At 35.9% G+C, this 14,945-nt stretch overlaps 2 long non-coding RNA genes across 2 annotated transcripts; one reads left to right on the forward strand and one right to left on the reverse strand.

Moving 5' to 3' along the window:
• The first annotated feature begins 8,434 nt into the window (after positions 1 to 8,434).
• Positions 8,435 to 11,665, forward strand: LOC145100906 (uncharacterized). The gene is made up of 2 exons (XR_013705356.1): positions 8,435 to 8,959; positions 11,320 to 11,665. It is a non-coding gene; the product is annotated as an uncharacterized LOC145100906 (long non-coding RNA).
• LOC145100905 (uncharacterized) lies at positions 10,785 to 12,856 on the reverse strand. The gene is made up of 3 exons (XR_013705355.1): positions 12,348 to 12,856; positions 11,231 to 11,941; positions 10,785 to 11,104 (listed from the first exon to the last, which is right to left on the reverse strand). It is a non-coding gene; the product is annotated as an uncharacterized LOC145100905 (long non-coding RNA).
• Between the last annotated feature and the right edge of the window lie 2,089 nt (positions 12,857 to 14,945).

Raw genomic sequence — 14,945 nt, forward strand, 5'->3', positions numbered from 1 at the left:
AATGAGGCTTCCATAACCCTTCTGGAAGAGCTTCAAAACCATCCATCATAGGAGGGTTCTAGAATATCTCATTTGTTCAACTATTGAACAATTACAATCCAACCTTTGTATCTCTAATTAATTCAAATTAAGCCAACATCAAATTCTAATTAATTTATTAATCATATAATAAATTAATAAACCATTTATTTTCTTTTCTAATATCATTTCTAGTTATTTCTGGATATGAAGGCAACCCAAAAAGGACTTTGTTTTTATTCATAAAAATATACTAATTTAGTTAATACCTTAGACACCTTAATCTAATAGTCACCCACTTGGATAAGTCGGCAACTACAATTTCAAATATATACTTTAAATAATGAGCAAAGTATGTTTTCCAAAGCCACTGTCGAACTCTGAGTCATATCAAACGATGACCCTAAGATAAGTGACTAACTATTCATTCATTCTACAAGATATTGTTTGGATACGAGACATGGTTATAAGTCAATCTCATAGCCCAAAATTATGTTTCTCGATTTCCGATTCATGATGACGTTATTATACTACGAATTGAATATATCAATTTAGTGGTGATGAAATGAATTTTTTAAAAAGCAACTATTATGAGTATTTTCTCTTATTTAAGCGGGGTGGGGGTAAGGGGATGTTTGGGAATGTTTTCTAAACCCTAAAAATGATTTTGTGCAAAAATGTTTATCAACTTATAACAATGATAAAATGAATTTCTAAAAAACTGTTTGGATTAGTTTATGTAGTAGTCACAAACCTAATAATTATAAAATGACTATAAAATTGTAACATCCCAAAAGTCAAGACCAAAAATTCCATTTTTGATTTAACAATTCATAAAACAAATTATAGAAAACGACATCAAGTTATCTTATTTCATAAAAACCATAGATCATAGGTCTCAAAAGCATGTCATAAGATAGTAATAATGTCAGAGTACAATCCTAAGAATCTCATATGCGGAAAATCATGTGTGTGATGCTGTCACAACTAGAAATTTTGTGTCTTGTAATCATTACACTCAAGTAAAATGTAGAATCAAAAACTTAAGAGCATGTATGATGCATACTCTATGACATCAAAATTTTCAATCAAATACACCATACAAGTATTACAAATAGTCAACAAGCAATTGGAAACCCTAGAAGTTCTTGTTTAGGTCCATTTTGGACTAGGACTTCCTTATTGGACTCAAAGGACCAATAAGCTTCCAATTTGACTATCATGGGCTTAGAACCTTTAAATGGGCTCTAATTGGACCCACTTTCATTTATTCCAACATTTTGGGCCACATTGGGCCTAGAATGAAATGAATTAAATATTATGAACCATAATTAACTTAAACTAGCCCAACAAAGTATAAAAATCACACTTATATTTTATAGGGCCAACAATCATCAAACCTAACTCTAATATGGGCTTAGGGGCATTAAAGCCCAATACTCTCCTTTTTCTTTCAAAATCTCGGCCCAAAGCCCAAATCCAAGGGTGAAGAGTTGACTTATGGAGTGCCACCTCACTTATACCTCACATGCCTCCATGCATGGACCAACATGCATCTAGGAGTGTCACTTCAACTCCCTCTCTCTTCTCCTCTTTGTTCTCGGCCGAGAGTACCACACACACACACACACACAATCATTCACCTAAACACTCTCAAGAACACACCACAAATCCCTTCACTTTCCCTTCAAAATTTCGAGATTCAAGGGCCTTGCAAGGAGGATTCTTCACAAAAATCATCATCTAGGTAAGTTGATGCTTGGATCCACACTTTAGACTCCTTCTTATATCCAAAAATCTCTTCTTAACTCATATGAAATCATAATCTTGTATCTTAGAACCCCTTAAACTCGAGATCTTCCAAGGAAAGGTTGCTTAGGCCGAAAATCATCTCATTTTCTTCCATCTCTTCTCCAAAACCGAAACCACACCCAAAGGTGAGCTTCATACCCCCTATTTTTCGGTTTTTATGAGTTTTTTGGGGGAGAATACAAGCAAATGTGTAGATCTATGAGTATATGTATGCTTGGTGTGATTTCTGTGCTTATATTTATGCTCTTATGTGATTGTGGTGTTAGATCTAGTCAAAAAATACCTTAAGATCGAGATCTACATTAAGTTGCATGAAATAAGTATAAACTATGTTATTTCACACAAATCATTTCTAGAAAAATAACCAAGTTGATTATTATGAACATCTTTGGGTTTAAAACCCATTTTTGGACTCAAAATGCTAAAAATATGAAACTAAAGGGCCCAAAACGTCAAAATACAAATTCTGAGGGATGAGATGAGTCAAAACAGTTTCAAGAATGGATTTTCCAGAAATTTACTCTTTGGAAGGATTAAAATGTGAATTTTTAAGCATAATGGGCCAAAAATAAACTTTTCGGCCCAATAAAGCCCAAATTGCGAGATTTTCAAATTAGAGGGGCTGAAACTGTATTTTTCTGTAAAACAGGGGACTACTAGTGCTCCAAGTCCATTTCAAGGGTTAAAAATGCTTTTCATATTTAAAAGGGACAAAAGATGCAAAAATTTTCTATTTTGGGCCAAAAGTGTAAAAATTGCGAAAATAAGGGTTTCAGCCGAGAAAAATTTCATTTGAGGGACTAAAACTGTTTTTCAAATAACTTTAAGCTGAAAAATACCTTTTCTACAAGTTTTGATACTAAAGTGTCAAGAAAAATGGTTTTAGGACTAAAATAGAAATTCTTTTATACAAAGGGTCAAAAGTGTAAATTTATCCAAAAGAAAGGGGCTGCAAAAATGTAAAATTCTAATGTTTTAAACAATAAATCCGACATGATGAAATACAAGTACCTCGACTATCGGCGAAATATAATACACCTTCAACACCAAAAAAATCGTTATCAAACGAATTGATTCGGTCTCGAATCAATAATGAATCCGAAATTACTAACACGACGATACTTCAATACACATGCGGAAATCTCGGGAATTCAATACACACGCGGAAATTTCGGGAAGTCAATACACATGGGAATACACCAGACGTCGATACACCGTCTTTGGGCCCGAAAGTTTCAAATCGTGCTTGTTGGGCGTAGCTAGCCCAATGACATGATCTTTAGGCCCGAAGGAAACTCGCTTATATGTAGTTGGGTCTTATATGACCTAATTCCGTGTAAAAGGACTTTTACAGGCTTTGTGCTGTTGGACCCTCCAAGGGTCCTCTGGTGCTGCTAGTAAAGTCGAGAATTCACCAAATGCGAGTCGGGCTAAGGGCCCTTCGTATTCATGATAGCCTTGAACGACTTATGGAAAATATCGGGGGCTTCGCACCCTCTTTTCCTCCTCGGTTGTGGGGCTATGAGAAGTCCGGGTGATTGGATTAAGTGAATAGTGCGAACGACGCCTAAGGGATCGTTTGTATAGTTGTAAACTAGTCATTTTCATTAATGTGTGTTTATAACAATTCACAATCCATAATTAATCCAACGTCACCGGGACTCAACGAATACACCCGTCGCAACGAAATAACAAAATATAAAACATTTGATGCAAAGTATTAGGAAAACATCGGGTTTTCCTAGGGTTTTCAATTAATACACCTACGAGTTACATACCGAGTTTTACAAATTGTACTTTTACATCTATAGAAAACAAACAAGCATACTTACGGATCTTCACTCTTTTTATACTATGCTCTTTTCAGAAAATATCGGATTTTTTGGTGATTTTCAAAACAATACAAACCACTATATTTCAAACATTACTTATGAACTCACCAACATTTCATATGTTGACGTTTTTCAAAATACTTGTATTCTCAGGTAACAGGTAAATCGAAAAAGGAAAAATGTACTCAGTAACGTCTTGTTGTTGTTCTAATTAGTATCAAACAATTTACTTTTGGGCATGTAATATTATGGATCAATGTACTGAATGTAAATGCTACCAGTTGTAATATTCCAATGCTTGGTAATGTATGATGTTATGTTTCATGTATATTCATTGTGATGGTATTCAATTGAGTCACAACAGCCCCCAGACGTTTCCGCCGTCTGGTTCGGGGGTGTGACAGATGCATTACTATTGTGTCGGCTCCTTTCCCTTCGAAAAAGAAGGACCTGAAACAAAAAGTGAAAACCGTAAGCACAAAGCTTAGTGAGTTCCCCCATCATACCACATACCATACAATAATCATACTGTCTAACATATCTGGGTACTGGACTACCCCTTCGGTCTCTTTCAACCGGTAACTGCCTAGCATATCAGGGTGTTGGCTTACCCCTCATACCACTATCACATAATATCGTAGCATACTAGCACATAAAGCATAACAGATAGTGACATACCAGGTAATTATCACAAATATAATCATCTCTATTATAACTCTTACAAGTGGGCTGACATTGGTGCCTTCGACCCACTTCTACTGGAAGGTAACTCACCTCGAATGTCGCGTAGTAGCTGAACTGTCCTCGGCTCTAGGATCAACTTCTCTCAAACTCCTACACCTAATAATCTCCTCTAATTACCCTTTCATGCTCATAACCCCTTTAAGGGTCAACTATGGTCAATTGTCAAAGTTAAAGTCAACTTCCTGGTCAAAGTCAACATCCTGGTTGACTCAACTCGCCGAGTTGGTCCATCAACTCGTCGAGTTCCATGATCCATAAAACCCTGGAATCTCGATCCTACTCGTCGATTTCTTTCATGAACTCGTCAAGTTCCTCCTCATAACATAGTCGGGATGTAGCATCTGATTCCTGGTACGTACTCATTGTAATTAATATTTCGTAATTTATGCAATTTTGCCTTGGACTCGGTGAGTTGAAGGACCAACTCGCCGAGTAGAAGCGGGATGAGACGCGGGGTCTGAGCCTCAGACTCGGCAAGTCGATTCCCGGACTCGGCGAGTAGGCCCTGTTTGGGCGAAAACCCTAACCCGGGTGTGTGCACCCTATTTAAGCACTCTAACTCGGCCTCCCTTGTCCCTAACACTTCCAGAAGAGCTGTAGAGCGGAACCCTAGACCCTTTTTGTCCTTGTGAGAGATCTTGGCCTTGTGAAGGGAGTTTGAAGCTTAAGAGAAGAAGAAGGAGGTGGAAGAGTGCAAGGAGGGGAAGTAGATCCGACATCCACCCTGCAGGAGGCTTCCTTTTAGGTAGAAAAGTCCCTACCTTTATCACTAGTTCATTAGATCCCCTTTTGTCCATAATTGGTGGTTTTCAAGCCCTAAAACACCATACTTCATGTGTTTGTGCTCTATGATCCGAAAGGACTTCAGATCTAGACCTTATGGACGTATTAGAAGTATAAAGTCTCTGTGGTTGAAGTGATTGAGGTCCCTATTAAGTGTATGACCTCGTAAAGAGCTTGAATTTGGCTTTTGGAGCTTATAGGGCCATGCATGCACGTAAAGTTTGCAACTTTACGTGATAAGCATGCCCTAGGAACATAGATCTATGGTTTAGAAGCATTGCATGTCTCATATTTGGTCTGTATGGGAAATGGGTCGAAGGGACTCGGCGAGTCCCAAAGTAGAACTCGGCGAGTTCTATGAAGATGGTCTTAGACTCGGCGAGTCCTATGAAGATTGCCTGGAACTCGACGAGTTGTTCTTCAAACTCGTCGAGTCATATGAACTGTTACTGAATAAGAGGGGTTTAAGTGTTGAAGGTCCAACCCCTCGTATCTGCACGTGAAATTAGCAATTTAACGTGTAGCAATGGTCCCAGAAACCCAAATCCTCATAAAGGATGCTCTAATGAGGATTTGGAAACGAGTAGGAGATCTGATCGTGGGAACTCGGCGAGTCGGATCGCGGGTCGGTCCAATCGTCCCAAGTAGTGAGTTAAGGGTGACTCGGTGAGTGGGAAGAGGGACTTGACGAGTAGGACCGGGTTAGTAGGAGAGGGACTCAGCGAGTCTGTGCCATGACTCAGCGAGTCCAGTCAATTGGAAGTTGACTTTGACCAAGGAGTTGACCTTGGACCAGGGGTGGGTCGGTCATTGACCTAAGGGTATTTATGAGTGTCTAATATGTGTTCATGAATTATAGCCGGAGGATTACCGGTTCAGCAGTCAGGCGCTTAGCAAGCAGACTTTCAGCAGCTACTTTCGAGGTGAGTTACCTTCCAGTAGCGGTGGGTCTACGGCCACAATGCTGGCCCACCAGTAGGAGTTGTATGATTAGATGGTTGTCTCTGTGATATTCATCTAGGGCTGCTACTACCTGCGATATGTTTATGTGCTAGTATGATATAATGTTATATGCCAGTGACAGTAGGGGAGATAGTCCCCAGATTACCGGTCGATAGGGCCGAAGGGGTAGTCATGCCCAGCCATGCTAGATAGATTATGTGATATGTGATATGTGGTAGTAGTAGTAGGGGGTGAAATAGTCCCCAGTATCCGGTCGAAAGGACTGAAGGGGAGACCAGCACCCAGATATGCTAGTCAGTATCCGGTCGAGAGGACCGAAGGGGAGGCCAGCACCCAGATATGCTAGTCAGTATCCGGTCGAGAGGACCGAAGGGGTAGGTCGGGCACCCAGATATGCCTGACAATATATGTATGCTATGTGGTTATATGGTATGTGGTACAGTGGGGGAACTCACTAAGCTTCGTGCTTACGGTTTTCAGTTATTGTTTCAGGTACCTCTTCAGCCAAGGGGAAGGAGCTGGCGCGGTAGTAGCATATCACACACACGCTCTTTGTTTTCCGCACTATGAGACATTCTGGGATTTGTACTCTGACATTATTATGTTTTACGTTTTGGTTTACAGACACGAGACATGTTTTTATTAAATGATATGGTCGAATGATATTTTGTTACAGACGTTTTGCAAATCACTTAATTAAAAATGAAATTTTTGGCCTGTATTTTTGGGATGTTACATGGGACCTTTCACTCTCAACTCGCTGAGTCCCTCCTTGAACTCGTCGAGTTACTAAATCTTCATAACCCAAAACTATGCCAACTTGCTGAGTCATCTCCTAGTCTCAACGAGTTTTCTTAGTAACAGAAAAGGTTGGGGGACCACGACCGAACTCGCCGAGTTATATGAACAACTTGCCGAGTCCCCATAGTCTAAATCCATTCAGTCGTTTCTAGTCGGGTTCAATGCTTCCAAACCATAGATCTGGTCCCCAATGACTAAGTTACCACGTAAAGTTGCTAACTTTATGTTCATGCATTGTGTCATGAAGTTAATAACACCAAAACTAAACTCTTAAAGAGATCTAAGGCATGGAGAAGGGCCAAGACTTAATAAAGCTGGCAACTTTAAGTCTCGTAAGGCCATGGACATCTAGATATGCAGTCATAACTCCAAAACATGCTTACATCCATGAATGGCCCCAAAATAAGCTCCTTAAGGCCCTAAACTACTCCATGAAGAGATCTAGTAAATGAATAGTCAAGGTATAGACTTTATACCTCAATAAGGCTGTTTTGACAACGAAATCTCTGGATCCAAAGCTTCTTCCTTCAACCAAGCACTTCTAGCTTCCATTCCTTTAAGGAAATACCAAAGAATCACTCTCTTTTCACTCACACACACTCAAAAGGCTCAAGATCACGAATTAGGGTTTTGCTAGACTGAAGGAGGCGATGAGGGAGGCCACAATAAAGTGTTAAGGTGCTTAAATAGGGTGTAAATCCTGAAAATTAGGGTTTCACTCTGGCAGCCCTACTCGTCGAGTTGAGGCTTCTCAACTCGTCGAGTAGACTTCAAGTCCTGCGCCCAAAATCCGTTTCTACTCGACGAGTTTGGTGCCTCTAACTCGCCTAACTCGTCGAGTCCCTTTGCAAAAATGAATAGTTTGGTTTATAATACGTATCAGGATCCGGATGTTACAAAAATACATGAAAATAAAGGATTGAAGAAAAAAAGAAGAAAGAGTTTTTTAAAGGTAATATTATAATTTTTCAATTTAAAAAGTTAAACGATATCCTAATTTTTGAAAACCTTCATTTTAAAACATGTCAAAAACTTAGAGGATGTTTATTTATTTTGAATTTAAAAAAGATTTTTAGACAAAATAACTTATTGATTTATGATTGTAGGATTTTTTTTAAATGTTTGAAATAACAAAGTCATATAAATTATTTTTTAAAGTTTTTGTCTTAGACATCTTTTAATGGTATTTTAGTTAAGTTATTAGAAATTTTGAAAAATTAAAAATTTTAAATTATTGAAATCTCATTTTTAAAGTGTTGATGAAAAGTTAATTCAAAAGTCATTTTCATATTGTTAATTTTTTTTATTTAAATTAATAAGTTATTTTTAAATGAAATTTCAAACACCTTTTTCTTAGACTTATTTGTATTTTTTAAGTCAATAAAGTTATTTTAATAGATAGATCCCCTAAAAAAATATCTTTAAATTAAAAATCTATAGCAGAGTTGTAGAGGTCGTGAGAATGTAGTGGAGGAGTGGGAGGATGCTGCTTTGATAAGCAATGAGTATGGTTGTTTTCAACAATTTACAGGTCATGCTTTATTCGTATTTAACACATTCTCTCGGCTACATGATTGGTTAGTAAGTGGTGTTTGGGAGTGTTTTTCAATTAATCTATTGATTTTTTTGAAAAAGTTTTGCTTTCGGAAAAAATAATTATTTACACTAAAAATTTAATATTTACCAAATACTTTTTTAATTTATTGATATTTAAAAAAAACAAATAAATTAATACTACGTATTTGAAAAACTAATAAATTAATAAGTAATTTTGAAATGGACTCCACACACGCCAGAGTAAAAGATGGATTCAGCAAGAGGCCGTCGGAAGTTGAAAAGTTAGGGTTAGAGTCCGTCGGGAAAGACAAACAATGTGGCGGATCGAAGATAAGGATTTTCGAAATTAAGAAACGCCGGCAGCTTTCCGTGCTATGTGACGTTGATGTGGCCGTCGTTGTATTCTCCGCCCGCGGCAAGCTCTATGAATCCTACAGTGGCGGTAACAGGTGTCTTCATCATTCTGTATGTTATATATTCAATATCATTTTCCGATTTTCTGCATAAAGTTTATGTTCCGATGTGTTCAATATATACTTCTATATATATATATATATATATATATATATATATATATATATATATATATATATATATATATATATATATATCTGCTGTTCTGTACGGACATAACCCTCGATCTAGGTATAACTGTACATCATCTGAGGAGATTTCTAGGGCATTAAGGAGTGAGTTTATATGCTTAAAAATGCGCTTAACATACAACAACAGTATGCATTATGGCTTTGGAATTGGCTTTTATATATACTCTATAGTTAGATAGGAGTCGTAATAAGCTATTCTCGGGGTCATTGGTTTTAACGTGGTTTGTTGTGAAGATTATGTTGATTTGATTTTCCCTACAGGTTTTTGACACGTATGGTATTTTTTTAACATGCTAGCTTTGTGCTGAATTTCACTATTTTATGGAGAGGTAAAGTAAGTATTTACATTCATGCATAACACTAGTTCTTGTACTTGCTATTTTGATTTTGTTGGTTTTGTCTTTTGAGTCATGGTTTGAAATCATTTAATTAACAGAATAATGTATATTTTTGGATGAAGGAATGTTCAGTTTGATTAGATTTACTTGAAAAATATAATAATCTCTCTCAGGTTAGCTCATGTTGAGAGGTGTCTAAGGAATACTCAAAAGGATTTATTATAGAATTTCAAGATGTCTATGAAAGGCTTACAAAACCCTTTTATATAGGAGTCAAGGAGCTAAATTTGTCATGCGTGCCAAATTTTAGAAAACTAAAATTGACATAAAAATCCTCTAATTAAGTTCCTAAATAAAACAGAAAGAAATGAAAACATATATTTTTGTCCTTAAAACAGAATAAAATAAAAATCGATATTGGGCAAATTGGAATTTGGGGGCTTAAATGGCGGAATTAGGAATCAAAAGTTACATTCATTTTAAGTTGGGCCTGTTTGGGTCATGTTTGTCTTTCTCTCATTTGTCAATGGGCTTAGTCCTCAATAAATATGCTCATCCACATAACTTTTGTATACATGTGTATGAATATGAGAGAGAGAGAGAGAGTCAAGTTATGAACATTATAAACTTTGCTGTTGTAGGTGTCAACAAGATCATTATTCTTGTAAAAATTGTTACAACCTTGTACATTAAGGTTGTAACAGGTGTATTAGGCTACAGATTAATTTCAAACAAAGCATCATAGCGTTCGACTTATGCATCGATCTGAACACGCTTTGTTTAATAATAAGAAAAATTTCTGGAATGAAATTAGTATGGAGTTAGAAAAACTACTTTTTTAAATGTATTAATAGTTAGAGTTTTTTTTGGAGAGAAAAGGAGGGGAAGTGAAAGACACAAAGTATGTTTAATATCGGGTTTAATGGCAAGCCTTAAGTATGTTTAATTTCTTTAAGGGCTGAATGAAACACTTGATCCAGCCATCCAGGCCCAATGAAGTGAAAAAGTTAATAGTATATTAGGTCAATTGTTAATAAAAATGAGGTGATATTAACATAAGTTTGGTTTGGTTTTTTATTTTTGGTTTAAAAGAAAAAAACTGACACCAATATAAAATTTTGTTTTTTTTTTTTTTTTTTTTACAGATGCCATCTGTTTTCAAAACTGCTTGGTTTTTGGTTTTCCAGCCCATTACTATTTAATTTAAACAGCCACAAGTAAAATGGGGTAGGGGGCTTTGTTTGTTTAAACTTGTATAAAAATCAATGTCAAACGTAATTACTGTACAGAATCTAAGTAATGGAAAGCATAAAAGTTTAATGGTGAGGGAATTTGATTGAAATGCCAGATGTGAAGATAAATTTAATTGGCCAACTAGTACTACATTTACAGAAAGGTTGATCTTGGGTAGAAACAGTAATCAGACTAGTTAAATATCTACAAGTGTAAGTAGTGTATGTGTGCTCTATTACAAACTATGATGAATATTGTTGGGTGGTGGTTCAATTCAATATATTCAATATATAGGTTGGTTGAACTTATTAATAGGTGGTAGAGACTAAAGAAATGGCCTTAAAGCCAGGTATCTCATGGCTCATGCATGCTTCAGGGAATTAGGATTTAGAATGAACACCGAAAGTTATCACCACACCTGAAATTTAAAATCAAACCAAATGGGTTAAATATCTAACTTCTCTCAGGAATCCTCTAAATGAAAAGGACACACATCATGTACACTGTTGAATAGTAACTGTTTTAATCATTTGCAACTAACTACCTATATATTGTTTTTTGTGGTATGTGATTATGCATCTCAACCATTCCATTACATTGAATTCTTGGTTGCAACTGAAAATTTTCCTGCAGTGAACATGGTTTAGAAGACGTACAGAGCTTCTATATATAGACCTGCCCACACCAAATAAGGTCAGCAAGATGATGTAAATTGGTTCACTCAGCTCTCCAGTAGAATAGCTGAATTAGCAAGCCAAGCCAAGCAAAGCATTCATTGAAATCCAACTCTTTAATTGTAAAGGCAGGCTTGCTTGTTGAAGAGTAAGTGCAAACACAGCTAGCTGAGAAAGGTGATCTTTTTTTGTCTGCTGCTACTTGTATGAGATTTAAATAAAAGGAAACAACAATTATCGAATCAAATATAAAAAAAAAGTGTGGAATCTGGAATGTCACCTCCTCTATGGTCTGGTTGGATTAATGGCTCATGTTAGTTTTGACTTTGAGAAGTGTTCTCTTTGGATTAGTGAAATCTGCTTCATAAAAACATTATCAAGTATGAACACACAAAAAAAAAAAGGTCCGATGGTTGTGACACTCCGTTAATCTAAACAAACATTCATGTGCATAATCTGAAAAAAAAAAACTGTGCACTTGTTGATAGACGAAATTGCTGGATTGTTGATAAGGTCGATCTGGGACATGTTGGGGCTAATTCACCCGGTTAATTGCAAGGTCGTTAAGATAACATAACCTCCTGTTACAATTTACAAATAACAAATCAAATTTGAAGTGATATTCCCATAATATTAAGAGTCGGCCTTATTTAATACCGTAGAATCTTATATTAACTAATACTAATTGTTAGTTTCTTTCTCAGCTTCCAGAGATAACTATTGTTACAAATTTCTTTTTAGTTTTCTCCAAATCTTTTGGGAAGATCTGAAGCTAAAAACTAATTTACTTCTGGCCATCAAATAAATTATTATCTTAACATGAAAGGACGAAGTTTGGTATGCAAAATATATCATTAAAAGTTGGCATAAACGTCAGATCTCACTTTTCATATATATTTTTTAATGTTTATGGTAGTTTAATTTAGAACATATCTTGCCATTTAAATTGAAGCAAGAAAAACTAAGCAGATATTTATTTAGACTTACATTAGCCAGATTGGTGTAGAGATTCAGATTCAGATTCAGATGGGGCTGGAGGTCTGAACGGCCTTGCAACTAACCAGATGAATTCGCCCCAACATGTCACACTCCCTCTTTTAGTCCTTCTGCAAATCAGATCTGTAGGGAAATTTATGGCAACATAATAATAATCCAATGAAAGAAAAAGAATAGGGTTCCTAGATCTTCAAGTTTTCCCACTAACTATGAGATGTTTTTTTTTTTTTCGAATTTGATCCCATCAAATCCCGGATGGTGTGAGTTTAAATTATGGAGAGTCTATCCTTTTTGTATGCGAGTGGGTTTGGGTTTGGGTTTGGGTTTTGGTTTTTGGGAAATGGGACGATATAGTAGAATACCTTTATAGAGCAATCAGTTTTCAATTCAAGTCAAGTGCTTCAGGATGAAGTTATTGATGGACAAACCAGTTGGCGATTACACTGTATCGACATTAGTGCAAAGTGCTGTACTATATTCCCATTGGGTAATGTTACTCTATTCCTTCCTCCCATTGGGTAACACAATTACATAAGCGGTTGTATTTAGTTTCTTTTTTTCTTTTTTCTTTATTAACAGCAACTTAATGTGTTTGTGCTAATATTTGCTTTTTTACTCTACTTTATTTCATAGCTAGTACGTTAAGGGAGTTTGAAATTGCTTATGTTAAGGTCTTAAAAGTGCTTAGTAGATTATTATTAAAGTTTATTATCCTTAATAGGATAAATTACTGAAATTATCTTTGTGGTTTTGACCAAAATTGTTTGTTTAATCACAATTTTTTTTATTTGGACCGTCTGTTTGATATGATTTTAATAAATATATGGATCCTATCACCTCACACTCCTTGCTTCCCCTTCACCTCTGTCAACCTCATTCAACAACCATTGTTCATCTCCGAGACTATTCACCTCCAATAATTTGTATGTCCTTCCAACCAAATAAATTGAAATTGAACCAAAATAAAAAACAAACCCCATGTAATCACAATCAAAACAAAACCTAACCAAAGCAAAATAAAAAAACAAACTTGTAACCAAAATCAAAATCATACCGGAAATTGGTTGAATGGAGATGTCGGAGGTTCTAAAAATCGTAAATAGTTCTAGTAATCAAAATAGGTTCATAAATTGAATGTGTGTGTGTCCCCCTCCATAAAAATAGTTCTAGCAATCGAATAGGTTAGTCTCCTCTAGAAAGTGGCTCTAAAGGTCATGATTTCTAGAAAAGACGTCGGGATCTAATGTTGAACACAATGATTTCTAGGGCCACTCATCGGTCTTGAATATGCCTATTATTATAGTCGGACCTTGGACCTGCACCATGCTTCGACGAGAGTGTTGGTGAACTTCAATCCTCAAACATGGCTTCGATGAACTGCAATCCCAAACCAAATTCCAATAATTAAAGTAGGATTTGTGTCACATAAACAAAAAGAGAGGATTGTGGTTGATATACGCTTCATGTGACAGTGACTTCCTTGTTATAGATGCCGTCAATGAGTACAATGATGGTGATCGGTAGAGCAACCCTAATTAAAAATAAAAAAAATAAAATTAATTAATAAAAATGATAAAAAAACAGAGAAGATACTTTGGTAATTTCATCTTCGGCGGAGACGAAAGATGCAATAAAAAAATACTTAAGGGACGACTTGAGTGTAAAAAAAATGGTTGAGGACCAAACGTGCAAGTTTGGTCAAACCACAAGGACGATTTTGCTAATTTACTCTAGTTAATAAGTATTTTTAATAATTGGATAAAATAAAATATATTGTTTTAGAAAATATATGATTTTATATAGGGAAAATGAAATTGTTGCATAATCAACCTTGTTTTCAGTTCGATTTGATTTATGTAGGTTTTTTTTATAGGCAATACATTGGTGTTGTCAAAATGTTTTAGTATTATTATTATTACTATCAAGACAAGTTGAGTTCAAGTTTACAATCTAAGATTGGAGGTGCAAAGTGTACACTTGGATTGATAAATGTGGATTCGAAAATATAGGGATCTAGTGGCAACGCCTCGCTATCCCTAGGGACAAGTTCCAAGGAGTAGCGCCCCTGGGGATAGGGTTCCAAGGGGAAGCACCTCTATCGGGGTTTAACAGGCAACACACTAAATAGGCTTGCAATCAGAATTGAAGTTCTTGGATTATCTCACTTCTAAATTCGTGCATCTCATACACAACGAATCTCAAATTTTGGAAAGTGATATAATCACGATCCTTGAAACATTCAAGTAAATTATTATTTGAAATCCGTAAACTCTAACACACAATAGGTCATTAAAGTTTGTACTTATGTGTCAATTACACTATTTAACGTGGGGCGAAAAGGTTATCCAATAAACAATGCTGGCTAACTTGACTTTTATTTAATAAGACAATTATTTAAGTATTATCACATACGAAATTCCGCATAATTATAAATGAGGTACACGATATAAAGTAGGTCTTCTTCTTCTTCTCTATTGTTCCATAATTTTAATAACAAAGAAACAAAGAAAAAGGCTAGGGTTTTTGAACTCAAGAATCATCGAAGGAGAGGAAATGTCAACTCGTAAATCATGATGGCCTTTATTTGAT

This window comes from Lactuca serriola, chromosome 4 (assembly GCF_051521515.1).
Source record: "Lactuca serriola cultivar US96UC23 chromosome 4, Lser_US96UC23_V15, whole genome shotgun sequence".
Lineage (NCBI taxonomy): Eukaryota > Viridiplantae > Streptophyta > Magnoliopsida > Asterales > Asteraceae > Lactuca > Lactuca serriola.